The sequence below is a fragment of the Ambystoma mexicanum genome, chromosome 1q (assembly GCF_040938575.1).
Source record: "Ambystoma mexicanum isolate Mex_15411 chromosome 1q, UKY_AmexF1_1, whole genome shotgun sequence".
NCBI lineage: Eukaryota > Metazoa > Chordata > Amphibia > Caudata > Ambystomatidae > Ambystoma > Ambystoma mexicanum.
This window is the reverse complement of record NC_090922.1, coordinates 225,807,721-225,829,365: the sequence shown is the minus strand read 5'-3', so window position 1 is coordinate 225,829,365 and position 21,645 is coordinate 225,807,721. Positions and strand designations below refer to the sequence as shown.

The following is a 21,645-nucleotide window of genomic DNA, read 5'->3' as shown; positions in this document are numbered from 1 at the left end:
TCCCCAAAATCACTGGTTCCACTCTCCTCACCTGTGTTGGATGTATCTGTGGTATAGATGTCCTTTCTGTCCTTTCGCCAGGCGCCGAGACGTTCCAGGGTTTTTTTTTTTTTTTTATTGTAGCTGTGGCTCGCCACCGAAGACAGCCACAGTCACAAGAACTGTGCCAGAGACACCCTTCCGAGACAGCCAAAGGGGAAAAAGCCAATAAGGCACAAAAACCCCCAAGAAAAAGATGGCATCCGGTGATCCTTGGGCGTTTAGAATGTCGGAGGTTGTTCCAATAGCAAGTAGTGTGGAGTGAGACAGAGGATCTTGGAATCTTCACGGTGCAAATTGTCTCAATACCAACCTGGAGAGGAATGCTGATAAACCAGATCAAATATCAAGGGACAAAAGGGGGAAAAGATGCCGAAGGCAGAGAATTTCATAACACTATGTGGAAACACAGAGGGGACTGATCAGCAGTCGAAGCACAGTAGGAAGGAAGGAGGGGGGGGGAAAGCCTGACGGAAAGGAAGGAGGATATAGAAAAAAGAAAGGAAGCAAAGTACAGTACCGAGGAGGCGGATTAGAGAAAATGTTCCCGAGGGTGAACGAAGAAAGAAAACTCAGGAAAGTTAGATCACTAAGCATTGAGGTAGCAGTCAGAAAAACACTGCAGTTGCAACGCACCTGAGCCGCCGGAAGGAAGTGATTAAATCCGGCGGCTCCAAGTCAAAGAAAGTAAACATTAGACCGTTACGCAGGAAACATAAGGTGTGTGAAGGAACACTCAATGGCAACAGCCAGTCTTCCATCTCGTCCACAGTTTCCATGCACCTGGGTGCATGACAGTATGCCCCCTTCTATTCTTTGGACAGCCCGGTTTACCCGGGTGGTTCCTGGGGAATTTCGAAATGAGTTTTGCTGCATGCACGTTAGATACTGGTTCCCATTAGTCTTCTGAGCTGCGATACCATTTCCAGCTCACCAAGTATTCTAATCTACCTTTACGATAGCGAGAATCACAGATTGGTGCGACTTCGTATTCGTCTGGTTGACAGGGTTTAGGGATCTTTGTCAGCTTTCTGTTATTAGAGTCCTTGAAGATGGGTTTCAATAAAGAGGAATGAAACACCGGGTGAATTAGTCTTAGGCCAGGTGGTAGACGGAGGAGAAGAGCTACAGGATTTATCACCTTCTGAATGGGAAATGGTCCGATGTTACTGGGCGATAACTTAGACGGTCGTACCCAACGTAGTAGGTACTTTGTAGAGAGCCATACCATGTCTCCTGTGGACCATCCTGGATTCTGCTGGCGATGGCAATCATCTTGTACCCTATAAGTCTGAAAGGTGGATTCCAGTTGTCTGGATGCTTGTTTGTGTGCCTCCGAAAGAAGGTTAGTATGAACATCAAAGGGTAAAATGCTCCTTGGATGAAACCCGTATGAACAGTAAAAAAAGGGGAGGGGCAGAGAGACCTGTAGCAATATGGCAGGAATTGTTATAGGCATATTGCGCTGTACTGAGAAGCTCAGCTCAATTGTCTTGTTGATTAGTATAACACCGAAGGTACTGTTCTAGGTTATTCTTTAGTCGTTCAGTTTGGCCGTTAGACTGTGGGTGGAAACCTGATGAGGGCCCCTTCTATCCCTAGTTTACCACATAACGCCTTCCAGAATCCGGATGTATATTGACTTCCACGGTCTGATATGATTTTTATCAGGTAAACCATGAAGACGGAATATGTCCTGCAGAAACACCCTGGCCATTTCACACGCCGTGGGTATTTTAGGCAATGGGGAGAAATGTGGCATCTTTGTGAGGGAGTCCACTGTTACCATTATGCACGAACAAGAGTTAGAGATGGGTAGGTCTACAATAAAGTCCGAAGATATGACACCCCATGGACGCGTCGGAAAAAGGTTCCTGTTGCAGGAAACCCAAAGGTTTTGACGTGTTTTTCTTTCTGGTGGCACATAAGGGACAAGATTTTATATAGGATTGCACTTCCTGTCATCTGAGGCCAAAAGAATGAGCGTCATATTAATTCGAGAGTGCTGGAACTGCCTCAATGTCCCGCTGTCTTGTTGTCATGACACCATTGTAAGATCTTGTTGTGGATATCGGCAGTGCGGATGTATAAGCGATGATCGGAGAACAGTAGGCCCTTCTAAGTTTGGAGAGTACACCCCATAATGGTGGACGAGGGGTGCAAATGGTCGCCTCTCGGACTTCCTGTAGAAACAAGGATATATGAACCACTATGCGGTTCGAGGGTATTAGTCTTTCTGGTGTTATCTGTCTAGGCATCTCATCAGAAAAATTGCGCGAAAGAGCAAAAGCCACTGGATTGAGGCTTCCTGGCAGGTAAGTTATCTGAAAATCGTATTGTGCAAAGAAATGGGCCCAACTAGCTTGCCGCAAATTCACACAATCCATTGTCTGAAGTACTCCGAGATTGCTGTGGTCAGTACGGATGAGAAAAGGAAACTGTCCTCCTTACAGTAAATGTCTCCACTCTTCGCAGGCCATCTTCATGGCGAGGAGTTCCTTCTCAATTACGGAAAAGTTGTATTGACTTGGACGGAGTGTCCTGTACAGATAGGTCACTGGATGTTCCCGATCCTGATGATGTTGTAGCAAAACAGCACCGAAAGCTAAGGCCGATGCATCTGTTTCTAGAATGAACAGCTTTGACTGATCCGGCTGTCTTAGAACTGACGCTGAGCAGAACAGTTCCTTGAGCCTATCAAAGCTTTCCTGAGCTTGTGGGGACCAAGAAAAGGGTCTGACGGATTTCTTCAAGAGAGGTGATGGGTAACACCACACCTGAGAACTTAGTTATGATTCGGTGATAAAAATGTGCCAAGCCCAGAAAGCGCTGTACTTCTTTCACCGAGGTAGATGTAGGCCAGTCCAGTATAGTGGCTACTTTCTTTCTGTCCATTTGTACTCCTCCTTGAGAGAGGATATATCCTAGATAAAGGCACTGATGTCATACAGAACAGATATTTTTCAGGTTTGGCTAGCAGCTTGTTATCTTGAAGCCTTTGCATGACATTGACTAGATGTTTCTTGTGCTCCGGAAGTGTAGAAGAGAAAACTAGAATGTCATCTAGGTATACAATAACCGTTAGAAAAAGCATGTCTGAAAAAACTTGGTCCGTAACTCTTTGGAATATAGCTGGGGCGTTTACCAGCCCAAAGGGCATGACCCTGTAGTTGAATAATCCAAAAAGGAGTCTGAAATGCGGTCTTCCATTTGTCTCCTGATTGGACCCGCTGTAATGCTCACCTGGTATCCACAGCGACGTCACTCAGCCTGTTCTGACCTCTTACGACCTCAAACCCTTCCCTGGAGTCTACTCGACTTGAGACTGGGCCTGAAACACACGATTGGTAGAGTTTAACTCCCTATTGTCTCTGTGTGCTTGAACCCCTTCTTCCCCGGGGTCCAACCCTTCCCTTTGTCCACAGCTCACCTTGTTTTCTTAGAAAGTGTGCTCTCCGTCCTGCTTTCAGCGCAGGGGCGCATTGATTGATGCAGGCTCGTTGCTGCCTAGTTACTTCACTGGCAAGAGTCCGACAGGTAAGTATAAGGAGTCTTTTGAACAGTTCTCTAACTTTGTTCCTTTCCTTCCTTCGATGATGGCCGGCGTCCGGGGATGGCGACGTGCTGCTGAGATGAGTAGCGCTGAAGGTGAGTGAGAGCGCGATGCGCGATGCAACCCTTTCGTATTTGTATTGAACGGAGTTCTTTTTCTGTGTCTTTTAGGTGCCGTGACGTTTTCAGGGTGGATGCCGGTTATGAAGAAGAAATGCGGCGAGTAAGCGCGGTATGCGGCGCCTCTAGATGTTTCCACGCTAACCTGGAGTGTCTTTTCCCTCTTGCAGATGGATGAGAAGTTCCGGAGACAGTTCGCCCAGAGCGGCTGGGATTCAGGTAAGCGTTTGAAGCTCGTACAGTCCTTAAAAATAAGCGAAGATTTGCTGAATGCTTACTAATGCCTTTTTTCTGTTCTTTTCCCTAGGAAGTGGCGTGCCAGGATGGGAATGACACCGCCGAAGATGCCCGCAGAACAGAAGGAGCGATGGATGGGCAGAAGCGCCGCAAGGTAAGGCTGTTCCTAACGTGTTCTTGTTCTTGCAGGAGCTGAGCGCAAAAGAAAGATGCAGGCCTACTGGAGACCGATCCGAACACGATGAGTGTCACGCTGCAGGTGCAGAAAACGCAAAGCATGTTTCTCAGCCTGGGCGTGGCTTAAATAGTCTCTGGGTATCCCAGGTGTCTCTGGGCTGAACCACACCCAAAATACTAGACTGCACATGCAGTTCTGGGAACCGAAATATGTGGGGGCATCCATCTTGTCCCCATCAATGTACTACAAGTCCAATCCCCAATGTTATCCTGTGGGAGTGAGTGAGTCTGGTGCCACAAGCGCCGTGTCTGACTCCAAGGGGCTCTTTGGAGGGATGGAGAGGCCCTTGAGGGCCATGTAGGTGACCGTGGCCTGGCTCCAGCCTGACATCTTGGAGGGCTGGGGACATGAGGGGCAGGAATCAGGACACCCGCAGAAGACGATACGCACTGCAGAGATCCAATTTAGTGAATACTGTAGCACCTTTAACTGCTTCGATGATGTCGGTGATTAGAGGCATGGGATAGCGATCTCACACTGTCACTTTGTTGAGGTCTCTATAATCGATGCAAGGCCAGACGTCAGAAGTATCTCTTTGGTATGAAAAACAGGGGTTCTCCTGCAGGGGATCGAGAGGGTCTTATAAGGCCATTAGCAAGGTTTGCATCCAAATATGTTTTCAGGACTTGTTTTTCGGAGATTGACAATGAGAACATCCTACTGAAAGGTACAAGAGCACCAGTAATCAGTTCAATCGCACAATCTTCGGGTCTGTGGCGAGGCAGTTCTTGGCGGGTTCTGTTCCACGAACACCTGGCTATAGGAGGCCAGTTCTCTGAGAATGTTATGTATTCTCGGGACATCCTCTTGGCTGGAGGAAAGGGTTTGAATTTTTGCGTACACTGCTTGTTTAAGACAGTGCTCCTTACAGTAATCTGAATGAAAATCCATCTGATTATGCTGCCAATCAATCCGAGGGTTATGTTTCCTCAACCAGGTTATGCCCAATATCATGGGATAATGTGGCGCTCGAACGATGTCAAAAACAATGTGCTCAGTGTGTTGTAAGACTGACTTGTAGCTCTTCTGTGGTAGGTGTGATGGAACCAGAACTGAGGGGGGTGCTGTCAACCCCTTCCACTTTTTGTCCTTCGTTTCTTGCAACACGGCAGAGTCCCATATTGTCCGCCCAATGGGTATCCACAAACGACCCAACGCGCCACAATCCAAAAGGGCCAAGGCCTCAATCTGACTGTTTCCACTTTGTATTACCACAGAGATGACCATGAGCCTTGCATCTTCTGACCGTCAGGGTGCCATAGGGAACTGAATGTTTCACCTCGGTATCTTGTCCCTCCTAGGACCAAGGTTTTTCGTTTCCCGACTGTTTAAGTGGGATTTCTGTGCAATCCTTCAATTAGGGCTTGTCTGAACCACAGTAGGCACACAATCCTAGTTCCGGCATCCACTTCTATCTTCCAAGGTAAGGTGGGCCCGTGCTAGACCTATTTGCATAGGCTCTTGGGGAAGGGTGACCGTAATGCCGATGATATTAGATCAGAAAAATAGCGGGTCTAGGAGTCCTGGCTAGTTCATCTTTTATCTCTTCTTTAGTCCTCTTCTGAAAATAGTATATTGCGCCTGTTCAGGCCATCCGGCTTCTGTTGCTAGTTTTTTTTAAAAAGAGGTAATATAAAACAATAAATCAGAGGCACCCTGTCTTATGTCCAGTAGGTCTTCACAGGCCGTATAGGAGATTTCAAGTCATTCAAACACCCGTTTTAGTTGTTCGACGAAATTCCCACAATCCTGTAGCAGTGGGCTAGCACCTGTGACTAATGGTGTGGCCCAGGCAAATGCATTTCCCGTGAGGTTGGAGATGAAGCCCACCCTGGCGCGTTCTGAGGTGTAGGTAGTAGCTCTGAAGGTAAAATGGACTGTACAGGCATCAAGGAATTCCTTTAATCTTTAAGGGGGTTCCACCATGCTTTCCACACAACAGCCCCATACGTGGGGTAAATCTGCAGGGGGACGGTCTCATGCTGTTTCCAGTTGGCGTTGCAATCTGTCACAACTACCCTTGTATTCCCCAGAATCACTGGTTCCGCTCTCCTCACCTGTGTCGGATGTATCTGTGGTATAGATGTCCTTTCCATCCTTTCGCCAGGCGATGAGACGTTCCAGGGTTTTTTTAGTTTTTTTATTGTAGCTGTGGCTCGCCACGGATTAAAGCCACAGTCACAAGAACTGTGCCAGAGACCCCCTTCCGGGACAGCCGGAAGGGGAAAAAGCCAATAAGGCACAAAAAAAACCCAAGAAAAAAATGGTATCCAGTGATCCTTGGATGTTTAGAACGTCTGAGGTTGTTCCAATAGCAAGTAGTATGGATTGAGACAGAGGATCTTGGAATCTTCACAATGCAAATCGTCTTAATGCCAGCCTGGAGAGGAATGTTGATAAACCAGATCAAATATCAAGAGAAAAAAGGGGAAAAGACGCCAAAGGCAGAAAGGAGAATTTCAGAACACTGTGTGGAAACACAAAGGACTGAATCAGCAGACGAAGCACAGTAGGAAGGAAGGAAGGAGGGGGGGAAAAGCCTGACGGAAAGGAAGGAGGCTATAGAAAAAGAGAAAGGAAGCAAAGTACAGTACTGAGGAGGCAGAGTAGAGAGAATGCTCGCGTGGGAGAAAGTAGAAAGAAAACTCAGGAAATTGAGATTACCAAGCGTTGAGGTAGCAGTCAGAAAGACACTGTAGTTGCAACGCACCAGACCCGCCGGAAGGAAGTGATTACATCCGGCGGCTCCGAGTCAAAGAAAGTAAACACTAGACCGTTAAACAGGAAGCGTAAGGTGCGTGAAGGAATACTCAATGGCAGCGGCCAGTCTTCCATATCGCCTACAGTTTCCACGCACCTGGGTGCATGACACAGGCATCCTGGGTGTATGCATGAACTGTATGCATTTATTTGCAGTTAGTAACATGCAAGCTGTGCTGCGTGTGCGCAATATTCTTTGAAAAGTGTGCAGTAAGTGGGGTACTCTGGAAAACAAACAACTTTGCAGTGTACACAGTAAGCGGCAGGCATCCTACTGGTGTGCATGCATTGTGTGTATGATACCATATGATGTGCAATTGTATGCTACACCATTCGTAATGCGCCTACACACACGTCTTGCAAAGCACAAAAAGGCAAGAGAGGGGAAACAGAGGGGAGACAGAGACAACGACCCTACTAGGCCAGGTGTGACTTAGATCGCCCAAATGCACGGGTGGAGGGAGGGGAAGGTACAGTACATGGGAAGAACAACAAATGACAATAAGTACAAATATGGGCCAATTGTGTCAAGTGCACAATTAAGTTCACACAAGAGGTGGTGGATGCACTGTCAGGCATACAGAAAACAGTCCTCAAGTGCAGGGTTTACTAGCAAGCCAGTGTAGGGGTTAGCCTGGCGGGGGGAGGTGACATGGGTCTGACATAAAGAGGCGCCAGGTAAGTAGTGCAGAATTAATTAACGTCAGGCAGTTACCCGGGGAGAGAAGCAGAAACAGCAGATGCTGAGAGAAAGGCTTTGGGTGCTTCCGGAACAGGCAATGGTTCCCCTCAAGTGTCAGGGAGGCTGTTGCAGTGGGAGGCCCCAGGCGAAAAAGCACATCTACTACCAACTGTTTTTTTGCAGAAGCACCTGACCCTGAGGGAGTTGGAGACGGATGAGGGAAGAGCTCGCGCACGCAGATATATAGGGAGATAGAGTTGAAGGTATTGAAGTCCCAGGGGCCAGAAGGCCTTCTGCATAATGCAGAGTCTTCTCAATGTATTCCTCACAACCACTGGGAGCTATTGGTGACATTTCAGTGCAGGAGAGATACCATCCCAAGCCGCACACTCCTCTTCTGGATGAGTTCCAGAGGGCGGAGAGTAGAAGGGGCAGATTTAAAAAGAGCCTGTTGCAATAGCGCAGCCTACACAGAAGTACAGCTGTGCAGACAATGATCTTTTGGAAAGTTGCTTTTGCTTGGTACGATACATTCAATGCTGCTATTGATGGCATTTTTTAGGATCAATGTAGCAGGTGGGTTACTGGGGAAAACATTTCGTAGCATTGTCGGACGCAAAGCTGGGAGTTCCTGTGTTGATATTACACTGTACGATATGGGTAAATGAGAACATTACAAGCACATATCACTGAAGTGCCACTTTATGGTAGGGGGTGGGAAAAAAAACAGTATGCTTTTAAATAACGTAATGGCCGCTCAGTGGCAGATACCGCGCGCAGAGGCACTTATAACACAGTCATACAGATAGTGAAGAAAAAAAGTTTCTGTACTTCCATTTTGTGGTGATGGGTGTGCAAGTGGATGAATGGTGATGCACAAATCTTGCAATCTTTTACTGAACTATCTACTGGACGTGCTGTCAAGTGACAGTACACTAGCAGGCTGAATTTGCGCAGAACTGACAGTGTTAGATGGTAACGTCTTGCATGGCATTGGTGGAATCGAGTTTGCCCATTTACCCGTACTCAAGGAGGTCGTGCTGGACAAAAGGTAGTGGAAAGGGAAGACCGACTGCTCGTGCTTTACTGGGGTACAGCCCTCGCATTACTTTGGGCACCACACGTGCCACAATCTGCGCTTCTTACATTGCTGTCCAATGGACATGGGCCTTTCAGGATTATCCGATCAGGTACTGTGGGTGTGGTTGACAGGAAGGGGCGGTCAAACTACTGTACATTACACTCTGCGTAGTGAGGCTGGCAGACATGGCGAAACCATTGTGTTGCCTAAGGGTGATGCCTTTCTACTAGATCCACACAAGTATGCCCTGGTAAGAAACTTTGATGGCAATTTTGGGATGGAAAGAGTGGTCGCATTGTGGAACGATGTCTACGAGCACAGTTTCGCCGACATGGATGCATTTTGCAAAGACCTGGCCACTTTTGCTAGAGCCGATGTGATCGTCATCCACTACGGCGGCAAGCATATGGGTTACATGTCTTGTTTAGGCTTCTTCCGTCGACTGAAGAGGTTGCTAAATCTAGTGAAGAGGCTTTTTCCCCACTGCCAAGGTGCTTTTCTCATCCATAACACCACGAAGGGTATGGACCACTGCTCATGGATGTTGTTCCAAACCAGACGCAGGAAGGGGTCTCATCAACAGAAGCATGTATGCTTTTGTGTCCGCTGCTGGGATGCTCTTCTGCAACAATGACCTCATTAGTTGTGGAAATGCAGAATTTTTCCAAGCACATGGCATTTCTTTGTCGCCCATTGGTAATGCTGTTTTGTTTGCCCGTCTACAAGATGTGGTGAAGAGTTTACTGTAACAATGTCCACACAAGAAAACACAAAATCTGTAATGCTTACCTTAAATCCCTGCGGGTGCGTTGCACGGATACTTTTCCAATTGTTTTCCACGGCTGGATTTTGAAGCAAGCTCTGTGGGCAAAAATCTATATTAGTCGGTAAAATGTACTATTGCAGTTCCAATTTAGTTCCTACAATTCAATACCCAGATCTTGAACTGTTCTGTCTGGTAAGAGAGTTTCTTGGCTCACCTGGAATTTTATATTTGTCGAGCTCTGCAACCTACTCATCGGTAGGGGCGCTGAGTTCTGAAGAAAAATATCAAAAACTGGAGAAGCGATGAAGTCAAACGTTGTTACAAAAGAGTTGTAGGGTTCTGCAGCAAAGGTTCTCAAAAATAGGACACTCAAAACTTGGGAGCTGTAAATAAGCTAGTACTCCCTATTAATACTACTTCTATATCTAGGCAGGAACTCTAACAGTACTAGGCCAAAAGGTAAGCGTGGCAGGTGGAAACCTGCCCTCTGTAGTCTAAATGAATACTAGACAAAAATTACGAACTACCAGTAATGAATGTCTGTCCACATATAATTTAGATAAATGGCAACTTAGTAACTAGAAAGGGGAACATGGGACGGGAGGATAGATGGGGCTGAATACGTATAATGGTACTAATTGACAAAGGACAAAGAGCAAAAAGGGAAACGTACTAATAAGATTTACCTCAGCGTTGGAGACAATCTATTACAAGTAATTCAACTATGTGACAAAAACTCCCCAACTAGGAAGCCACAACCAATGAAATGCGCACTAAATACCTGGTTTAATTTAGCCTCCGATTCAGAAGGGGAAAACAGGACAGTTCCAATGCTGCTTCAGCGTTAGTTCAGTCACGATAAACAATACAACAGCTCCCTCTTGTAGAAAATAAGTCAGAAAATGATGACACCCAGAAACCTATTAATACAAAAGGAAACTGTCCGAATGACCTGCGATGAGAAGCGGAACGATTATAAATACTCTTCTGAGGAAAAATGTCTATGTATAACAAAGAACTACAGGGCACTGTGAACTGTGGTCAGCGTCCCTACTGCTAGGCGGTTCAACGAGAAGCGCAGTAAAACAGGAGCACAAGTATTGACAGCCGGCTCAGAAACTGGTACGCTACGCATGAACAAGGTTAGTACCCCAGCAAGCCACCATTTCAGGAACTGAGGTTCTAAATTATCTACAATGGCAATGCTGTAATCATTTAGTGTTAACCCCTCCTTTCCAGGCATGCCAGGCTAGTACCCAAATCATCCCTAATCTAGGGGTCACTGCTGAATCTACACCGTGGGAACCCTTAACCAGGGGTGATCTTGTGAGGGTCATGACAAAATCAAATAAAAAGTGAAAAAAAGGTGTTCCTCTATAAGCATCTAAAAAAATAAATTAAAAAAAATAAATTAAAAGGCTCTCGTAAGAGCCACCCCTTGCACCAAACTCCCCCTACCGTGGTTGCAAGTTATTCCCCCATGCTCGCACGAAAGCTACATCTGGGGATTTTCAGGATGGCGGCCATGGAAATGGGACTGTGGAGCCACAGGGATTGCGCAATAACATTTATGGGCGGGGTGTGTATACAGAGGAATGTTGTACAAAACTGATACTGTTACATGGAGAGCTCTTCAATGTCATTGGTGGAAGTGTGTAGAACTTTTTAACAGTACGCAATGATGGCGTGCTGCAAAGAAAAAAACTGGAAAGGGAAGAAGGAATGTTTCTGCATCATTGGGACAGGGCTCTCGCCGTCCTTGCGGAAACGCACGTGCACTTGGGACAATGGGGACTATAGCAGCTGCGGGTGTGGGTCACAGCAAGGTCTGTTCATAATTTTCTCCATTACTGTGCGTACTCAGCCAGACTGACATGGTTGATATTAGTTGCAGACGCACATTACTACAGGGCAAACCTATGTGGCCTGCTGCTCTGTTCTGAAAAGCTGCAAACAGATTGCACAGCATCTCTGGGGTGTGCCCTTTTGTAGGGTTGCTGTGACAACTTTCACCCGGAAAGCAGGCCAACATTGTTCCATAACATACAAACAGCACAATGTGCCATTGCACATGTATGCAAGTGTGTACTTTCCGTACATTGCTGAACCCTGCACTTTCCTGCTGTTCAAGGGTCATGCTCCTGTCCCCGAAATAAGGGCTCACGAGTAGCATGGGTGCGGTCGCATGGTTTGTTTGTTTGTTTGTTTATTTATTTAGTATAGCGCGCAAAACCCAGAGGTAACAGGGCGCAACAGAGGTCAGGAAGATAGGATTACATAAAAACTTGGTTACAGAATAAGATAGGCATGAGAAAAAGAGCATTACATTTACAGTTACATTGTGTGGGATGTGCATATATACATATAATTGAGCGAAAGCTTACAAATTTACATAATTAGTGCTGTGCATAGGGGCAGTTCGGTTGCATTTACATATTTACATATTTAAGGCTGTGCGTGGTAGTCAGGTTATAGCACTGGCATGATCAGATTAGATGGCAGGGTTAGTCGTGAGGATCATTGGCCCGCAGCCAAGTGAGGGTGTTTCGCCTGAAGCTATAGTAGGATTGGTCTGTCCTAATGTAGAGTGGGAGGGCGTTCCAGTGTTGGGCTGCCAAGACAGGGAAGCTGCTGCCGCCGGTTTTCTTTTGTCTGAAATTGGGTACCTGCAGGCAGTAGGAATTAATCGATCTGGTGGGGCGGGTGGACGTTTTTTTCTTTATTCTGGATGCGAGATAGGGGGGGGCTGCGTTGTTTAAACATTTGTAGGTGAGTGATGCCGTTTTGAGGGAGATGCGGTCGTGGATTTTAAGCCATTTGTGTTCTCTCCTTTTGTTGGAGATGTGTTCCTTGGAGGGTAGGTTGAGGGCTGTTCTGAGAGCGTTGTTTTGTAGTGTCTGTAGTTTGTTGGTTATGCATTTGTTGGCTCCTAGGTACATGGCGTTGCAATAGTCCAGTCTGGATAGTATTAGGGCGTTGGCTATGATGATGCAGCTAGCTTGGGTGAGGAAGGCTCTACTTGCCCTAATTAGCTTGCATGTGTAGGCGGTGGAGGATGCTAGTGAGTTAACTTGTTTTTTTAGTGACATGGTTGCATCAAGGTGAAAGCCTAGTGTTTTCACTGTTTTGGCCACTGTGATGGTGTTGCCATCAATGTTGAAGGCCTTATAGTTGGAACTGAGTTTTTTGAGATTGGTATTGGATCCGAGGAGCAGGATTTCGGTTTTCTCATCATTTAGACATAGACCGTGTGTGGCCATCCATGCCTGAATGATGAGATATATTTTGTTTACCAAGGCCGTATCTGAAGCGTAGTTGCCTGAAAGGGGTATGAGGATCTGGGTGTCATCTGCATAATTGGTATATGAGACACCCAGTCTGTCCAACTTGTCAAATAGGGGCTTGGTAAAGATGTTGTAGAGGGTGGGAGAGACGCAGGAGCCTTGGGGCACCCCACAGGTTATTTTAATGGGGTCTGCTGAGGCTAGGGTGGAGAAGACCCTCATAGTTCGGTTGTCCAAGAATGATTGGATCCAGGCTATGGCCTCTTTCGAGAAGTGGGCTGCTGAGGCCAGGTGTTCGCACAGGACTGCGTGATCTACCAGGTCAAATGCTGCCGACAGATCGAGGAGTAGTAACATGGCAGTGTTCCCTTTGTCGTTAATCTCATTGATCTGGGTTTTAAGATCGATTAAGGCTGTTTCGGTGCCGTGCTTCGGTCTGAAGCCTGATTGGTGGGTGCCTAGTAGTTTGTGAGTTTCAAGATATTGCTGAATCTGCAGGTATGCTACTCTATCTATTATGTTTAACAGGAATGGCACCGTGGTGATGGGCCTGTAATTGGTGGGAATAGCGGGGTCTAGGGTTTGCTTCTTGAGGAGAGGCAGGACCCAAGATTCTTTGAGGTTACTTGGTATGGTGTTGGAGGAGAAGGATGCGTTGATCAGCTTGGTTATAAAGGGGGCTAGATCCCTAGCAGCATCCTTGATTATCTGGGGAGGGCAGTTGTCGCCTTTGCAGTTAGATGGTTTAAGTGAGGCTATAACTTTTTCTGTTTCTGGGATAGATATTTTGGTAAATCTGAAGAGATTCTGGCCTGGACGGTTGGCTGTTTTGTCGTGGTTGCTGGGAGATGCTTCATTGGTGGTGAGAGAGTCTTTTTTCAGAGCGATTTTGGTTTGGAGAGTTTTGATTTTATTAGTTAGGGCGTTTTGGACGCTGGTGCACCATACTTTATCTTTAATTATATTGTCTGGTGGGGGTATAGGGGATTCTAGTTCCCTTAGTATAGCAAATAGTTCTCTGGTGTTGGAGCTCGATTTTTCGATTCTTTCATTGAATAGTTTCTTTTTGGTGAGTAGAATTTCTTTTTTGTAGTTGTTTGCATAAAGTTTGAGTTGTAATTTGTTCTCTTCTGTAGGGGAGTTGCGCCATTGGCTTTCAAGTTTTCTTTTGTGCAGTCTTAAGTTCTTTCAGATGTGGGGTGAACCAGGTGTTCAGGTGGGCTTGCTGTTTGCTTTTTTGCAGTTTTAGAGGGGCAATGATGTCTAGTCCTTTTTTTATGGTATTGTTATAGTTTTCTACTAGGCGTTCTGGTTTTAGATTATCGGGGAGAGCATTGAGGGTTGGCAGTAGTAGTGGTAGGAGGTTGTCAGGGGTTATGTTTTTTTTTGCTCTAGTGGGTAGTGGTGGTGCCATGATTTTTCTTTTGTTGACTTCTTTATTGAGAGATAAGGTGAAGTCAATGAGGTGATGGTCTGTCCAGTGCTGGGGAGTGGTTTTGGTAATGACGGTGTCGCAGTTTAGAGTGGCAATCCAGTCCAAGGTCCTACCTTTATTATGGGTGGGGGTGAGCACTCTTTGGATTAGGCCGTGTTCATCTAGCATGTTGGCTATAGCTTGTGCTGATTTGTCGTCAGGGTCGTTTAGTCCTAGATTCAAGTCGCCTAGCAATAATATTTGGGTGGTGTCTTTTATGTTGTTGGCTAGGAGGCTGGATAGGTCTGCTTCGAATGAGCCAATGGGGCCGGGTGGCCTATATATTAGAAGGATGGTTAAGGTGCGACAGTTGGAGATGGGTAGTTTGGCTATTAGGAGTTCGCAGGATTTGAGAGGTGCTTGAGGCAGTGGTCTTAGCTCGAGGTTTGTTTTAGCTATGATGGCTAGGCCGCCTCCTCTGTTGTTGGGCCTGTCCATTCTGATTATTTGGTAATTTTCTGGAATGGCTATTGAGAGTGCTGGGCCTGCTGCTTCGTGCAGCCATGATTCAGTGATAGCTAGGAGGTCGAGGTTGTTTGAGGATAAGGTGTCTGCTATTTCTGTGGCGTGGGCCATTATCGATCTGGCGTTGATCAAAGCTCCGGATATAGTGGTAGTGTTGGGTGTATCCTGGATTGTTATAGGGATGAGTTTGGGTTGGGTGGAGTTGTAGCAGGGTGTGGTGTGGCTCGGGTGGATTTTGGTGTGTTGCAGGGTGGGTCTCTTGTTGTGGTAGATGGGCTCGTAGAGACGGGGTAGTCTGGCTCGTAGTCTAGTGTTTCTTTCTAGGGTTGGACAGGGTGCATTTTCTGCAGGGTACATGGTTATGGTGGCAATGAAGATGGTAAGGTGTAATATATGTATGAGGAGATACAGTAGGGTGGCTGTTTGGCTCTTGCTGAGGTACATTGTACGGTTTGGCATGTGTAAATAGACAGGGGGTTTACCTGAGTTCGCAACTCAGGCTAAGAAAGGCATGTGCAAATAGATGCAAGTAGGCAAGGGGTTCACCTAAGAACAGTAATCACATTTAGGCTAAAAATGGCATGTGCAAGTAGATGCAAGTAGGCAAGGGGTTCACCTAAGAACAGTAATCACATTTAGGCTAAAAATGGCATGTGCAAGTAGATGCAAGTAGGCAAGGGGTTCACCTAAGATCAGTAATCACATTTAGGCTAAAGGTGGCATGTGCAAGTAGATGCAAGTAGGCAAGTAGTTCACCTAAGAACAGTAATCACATTTAGGCTAAAAATGACATGTGCAAGTAGATGCAAGTAGGCAAGTAGTTCACCTAAGAACAGTAATCACATTTAGGCTAAAAATGACATGTGCAAGTAGATGCAAGTAGGCAAGGGGTTCACCTAAGAACAGTAATCACATTTAGGCTAAAAATGGCATGTGCAAGTAGATGCAAGTAGGCAAGGGGTTCACCTAAGAACAGTAATCACATTTAGGCTAAAAATGGCATGTGCAAGTAGATGCAAGTAGGCAAGGGGTTCACCTAAGAACAGTAGGTTCTTAGGTGACGTTGACACTCTTCTCCCCTGGGACGGCTGTCCGCTGGACGCATTTTGGGCGGAATACATTGTGCGCACGTGCATGGGTGTCCTATGCACACCGTTGCCTTTTCTCTACTGACTAAAAGGGCGCTACACATGCGCCAACCATTTAGGGAGACGCTGGCTATTTATAAGGTACAGCAGGTGGGACGTTTATCTGTAAATTTACGGTTCACAGCACTGTGCGTACCAATGGGGTTACTATAGAAAGTCATTGACACGTTATGCTTCCATACTATTGCATACTGCAGCACCTGTGCAATTTTTTGTACAAAGTTTACGGTACTTTCTACATTGTAGTGAGGTTCAGCTCTTAGCACTTTCCAGTCGTTACCCTGGCCGTTCGTTCTTTATACCCCCCTTTACAGTAGCAGTGCAGTAACATTGGTGAAGGCAGACGTCACTTCTGTTGTTGATGCATTCCGTTATGGTGTGCTCCCTATGTCTTTGTCCTGTTTGCTTCATAAGTGCACAATTTGCAAACCTACTCTATTTTCCCTGGCAATTCTTGCACATGGTGCCGTTTGTCTAAGTCCTTTGCATTTGCATTTGGTGATTGGTACCACTATGTAAGAGAGCACCGGCCTTCCTCAGCAGGTTGGACGCTACACGATCTCCGCAAACAGATACATAGTCCGCAACTGCTGTCCGCATTAACATGGTGCCAGCAGTTGCACTATGTTGCACAGTTCTTCTTTACAAACTAAGGGTATCCTGCTAAAAATCAATGAAATTCATTGACAAAAATCTTTTTTTTAAAAAGGGACGTTATGGTTAAGTTGCACTAGTAAAAACCTATGCAATTCAATGGAGAAGCCTTGTTACAGGGACGTTCTAGTTACAGGTAAAACTAGAAACCCCCATAAATTCGCCAGTTACGGTAAGCTAAGCAACCATAACTCATGCTACCCCTGTGCACTGCAAGGACTAATAACACCCATAACATCAAAGATGACATCACAAATGTGGGCATGGGTAGCACGATGGTTGCTTAGCTTACCATAACTGGCAAATTTCAAGGGTTTCCGGTTTTACCTGTAATCATAACGTCCCGGTAACAACTTTTGTCCATTGAATTGCATAGGTTTTTACTAGTGCAACTTAACTATAACGTCCCTTTTACAACTTTTTTTGTCAGAAAGATATATATATATATATATATATATATATATATATATATATATACATATACACACACACACACAAACACACACAAAATACTGTTTGGAATGTGTGGCATCGAAACCAATCTATAGTGTCCACTAGGACTGCATTGTTATTATTTAATGACTTTTTATAAATGTCTAACAGACCTTTCAATAGATCAAGTCTCCAATCGATTATATGGTTCTTTGATGCATTGTGCAATATTTATTCAAGGGGTTTAACACCCGATACCCTAGAGATCCCAATCAAATTGAACAATCATGCAGTGACACGTTGCACTGTGTGTTTATATGTGATGCTCAAAGTGACCCTAATCAATTATGAGGCCTTCTTATGCATTGTGCAATATGTATTTAAGTGCTTTTAACTTTCGACAATTTTGTGATTAACAGCTTTGCCATGACTGCTTGTACAGCACGTTGCACTTTATAATGTGTTTCTATTTGACAAATCGAATGATCAAAATGAAATCTAATAATTATGACACAACTCTTTGCATAGCACGCTGCACTTTAAAATGTGTTTTTATATGCGAGAGTTAAAGTGATGGCATAATTAAATAGTCATAGTAATCATTAGTACTTTATGTCAAATGTAATTAAAAAATTATGTCATTGTCTATATTGCACTAAGCACTTTTATATGATTCATTATTAATATGCACAGTTATGGCAAGATTTAATGGTTTGTAGTACACACTAGCACCTTATGTCAAAACATGCCGTGCCCAATATCTTACCATGTTTTAAGATGCCACTTTGCAATGCTTACACCAGAAACCGGTTAGCATTGTAGCCTTTCTTGGGAAACAACGTGGAAAAGGGGCTGGTTCAACCATACTGCTCGTGTGCTGCTGTACCCTTTTGACTTCTTTGCAGTCCTGATATATACAAGCACCATCAATCCCAGTATCGGTATTTCAGACTTACTAGCACAGGCTTGAGCACATGACCCTTTGCAAAATGTAATGGCATCTAGATATGAATCCTCGATAGGAGAAAAACGCAAGGAAATGATGAGTAGAGGAGAAAGAAGGCAAACCAGGAAGGGCAGCGGGAGAGGTACAGAAAGGTGGCAGGGTGTAAATAAAGCTGAAACTTCTGAGGTGAGCAGGCCCTAAAATAAATGCGTAAATAGCCAAAACATTTAGTGCAGAGGAGATAATCTTGAGGCAAGAGATCAAGGTTATATCAAAATATGTCCAGGCTTTTTATGGGTGTGGCAGTCTGGCGTATAATATAATTTCCTAAAAAGCAAGGCGCGCACAGGCTACCGTTACTGACATCTCTTGCAGGAAAGCAGGGTTTATGCATGCTTTTGCACCTGTAATCTCTTGCTGGCTGGGCTGGCAGGACGTACAGTCGTACGCATAGGTCAGCGAATAGTCCATCTGCTGTAGAATTTTCACAAGTCCAATCAGCGCATAAATCATCCATGCACGGTTTACATTTACTTCTCCCCTTCCTATCTAAGCTCCTCGAGCGCCTAGCCTACTCTCAACTTTTGTAACCACTCACTCTCTCTTTCCTCCCTCTCAATCTGGATTCTGTCCATGCACTCCACTGAGACTGCTCTCACTTCCGTGCTCAATTCCCTCCTTACCGCTCGCTACGCGATCCATCCATCCATCCATCCATCCATCCATCCATCCATCCATCCATCCATCCATCCATGGAAACTGTTCTACATATTAATTTGCTGGTTTGTCTCATGATTGTTAACTTGCTTCTTCCATTATTGTACCTTGTTATATTGTAAAGCACTTTGGATTAAAGCGCTATGTAAACCTAATAAACATAACATGGGTCAATTCTGTACAGTCACAGGTAGCGGTCTACCCACACAGCAACCGACACTTAGCATGAATCCAGCGCGGCCACAAGGGGAGCAAGTCATGCACATCTTTATTATATCGTGCCTACTCCAAACCGAACTGTATCCCCGTGTTCCTCCCTTTCCGCCCCCACCCCACTCTCTCTGCGCCTTCCAGCTCCCTCCTATGTCAGGTGACCAGCGTCGGGGCTTCACGACACTACATCCTCACCCCTTTTTAAACACAAGGTCAACATCTAGTCCATTTCCTCAATTAGTCTATGAGGACTGTTTCTCGCTCGCCGAGGCCGGCCAGTGCCGCTCACCTAGCCTGTTCGGGCTCAGCTCACCGACGGGGGCAGCCATATTTTCCCCAGAATCCTCTCCATCTCCTTCATAAGGGGCATCAAAGGGGTCCTGGTCGGACCTCTCAACCTCAGATCATTGCAGGATAACCCCTTGGCATCTTCCGAAGTGCAAGGAGTTGTGGGTTACTCTTCTCCATTCATTCCCTGCCGTAATGAGAGACCCTTTCACCTTGGTGACGGTCCGTGGCACACTGTCAAAAGAGGATTTGTGCTTCTGGATATGGGGCTGTCTCACTATCACTGTCCCCCCTGGCTGCAGGTAGGCCTCGCAGGCTTTCCTCGGGTCATCCGCCTGACGCTTGATGACCACCTTATCACACTCTCGCATACTCTGATCTTCACCGTTGGTTTCCTGCGGGAGCGTGACATGGGACAGGCGAGTCCTGATGTTCCGGCCAAACAGGACTTCTGACAGGGCCTTTTCCGTTGTGCTGTGGGGGTATTCCGGCAGTCTCGAAGCAGTTGGTACAATAATTTCTCTATAGGTTCGCCAATGAAATCGGTATTCTGAACATTTTGTTTAATGTTGCTCATGAAACGCTCCACCATTCCATTAGCTTGGGGCCATAGGGGCATGACTCTACTATGTTTGAACCCCATGTATTTTACAAAGGTTTTAAAGTTCTGCCGCATGGAGGGCCGTTGTCCAATTTTACTCTTCTTGGGCCCCCTGTACACCGTGAACATCCTGTCTAGAGCTGGGATGGTGTGGTATGCAGCCGCTGAACTCACTCACCAATGGACGTGCAGAAATCGGCAGTATTCATCCATGGCCAACAATGTGTTTCCCTCCCACCCCCCACCATCAACGGGACCAAAGAAGTTGATGGTCATCTCGTCCCAGGCTTTCTCTGGCAGGCCAATCATGAGCAACGGTTCTGGCTTCATGTGGGGGTTGATGACTGCACAGGTGTGGCAATTATTGAGAATGTCTTCCACTTCCGTGTCCAGATGGGGGAACCACATCTTTTGTCTCAATCGTTTGGTGGCCACTATCCCCCGGTGACTTTATGGGCTAGTTCCAGTATCTTCCTTTGCAGCGTAGAGTCGTGGCTTCTTATAGTAACAGGCCTTCCTCTGACCGGGTAAGCTCTTCCGAGAGTCAGGTTACCAATGTCCCGGTTGAACCTCCAGGCTGGCACCCTCTTCCGCCTGTATGGCATGCTTCTAGCGGCCCGACTCTAGACATCAGAGTATGATTTGGATCACCTGGTCATTCTCTGTCTCCTGCGTGATCTGTGGGATGTCAGCGCCCATCGGGGTCATGGCCTGTACTATGTTGTGAATATATTGGTAGGCAATTGGACAGACTTAGAGTGGCTTCAGCATTGGGATAGTGGGACAAGAAGTCCACCAGGTTCTCTCCCTTTCTCGGCAGGTGTACAATGCAAAAAAATGGTAGTCTTGAAGTCGAAGTCCCCATCTGGCTATCCGGGGAGGCATTTTCGCCTGCAAATTCCCGTAGATGAACAACAACGCCTGGTGATGCGTGACAACCGTGAATAACTTGCCATACAGGAACAAATGAAAGTGTTCACAGGCCACACTACGGCCAACCGCTCCATCTCAGCCTGTGAGTATGCCTGCTCAATTTTTGAAAGACTCTTGCTGGTGTATGAAGCCATGTGCTGTTTGCCATTCTCTCCTGGGTCAACCTGCTCTAAAACGGCGAGAGTCCTGCAGACTGGCGTCCACAGTGAGCTCCATCTCTCTTGCAGTGTTAAAGTACGCCATTTTATTAGAGGATGAGATGCGCTGTCGGATGGTCTCAAATGCTGCCTGGCAGGCTTTGGTGTTACGCTCACCTGATATCCCCGTGGGCGTCTGGAAGGCTCTGAGATCTGGAACCCTGGATGCGTAGTTGCCCAGTGCTGAATAATGAATCTGCAATTACAGAAGGGAGGATTTGTGATACCTGTCTCTAATTGGTGAATCTCCCACCTCCCTCTGACTGATTCCCTTCCCACTGGGTTCTTTTCTCACCTTAGTTATTTGTAGGGTGAGTGTATTGCTCTCCTCTGAGAAGTGCACGGAACTACCATAAATCACCAATGCAATTATAGAGCAAATACTTCAACCCAAAAACAGACAATAATTCACAGCCACGCACGCTTTAGAAGATAATCAGCTCTTTACGGCTATTTATTCAAAGATTACAAGTACATAGAAATAACTCATAAAACTAATATGCACATAGATCACAGAAAAAGTAAAGAAGTCAAAGAAAGAATACATCACTGTGAGCGTATTATCATTCTTCATCTCGCCCATTTACGGCTGGAAGACCCGGAGGACAGCCAGGACGAGAGTGCCACAGCTCACAGGAAGGCCAGACAGAGTGTCCTTCTCTGGCTGAAGTCTCACCTGACCCCTCCAGGTTTCCGCCTATATAGGCACTCCAAAAAAAGGAGTAAATTCTCGAACCTTCTGGAATTGCACCTGCGCAGTTGAGGAACAGCCGTCGGTTGCCAGCTGCGTCAATCGAGAACCCCCCTCTACCCCCTCC

General features: G+C 46.1%; 1 protein-coding gene across 5 annotated transcripts in view; it reads right to left on the bottom strand.

Annotated features, from left to right (window-relative positions):
• Nucleotides 1-21,645, bottom strand: part of LOC138526886 (uncharacterized protein ZSWIM9-like) — a 1,119,771-nt gene that overhangs the window by 191,038 nt on the left and 907,088 nt on the right. Inside the window, exon 2 of one of the 5 annotated variants that reach the window (XM_069637671.1) lies at nucleotides 9,499-9,570. The exons of the other annotated variants lie outside the window; for them this stretch is intronic. The gene's annotated coding sequence lies outside the window, so the exon portion shown is untranslated. The remainder of the gene's footprint in view (nucleotides 1-9,498; nucleotides 9,571-21,645) is intronic. 5 annotated transcript variants of the gene reach the window in all.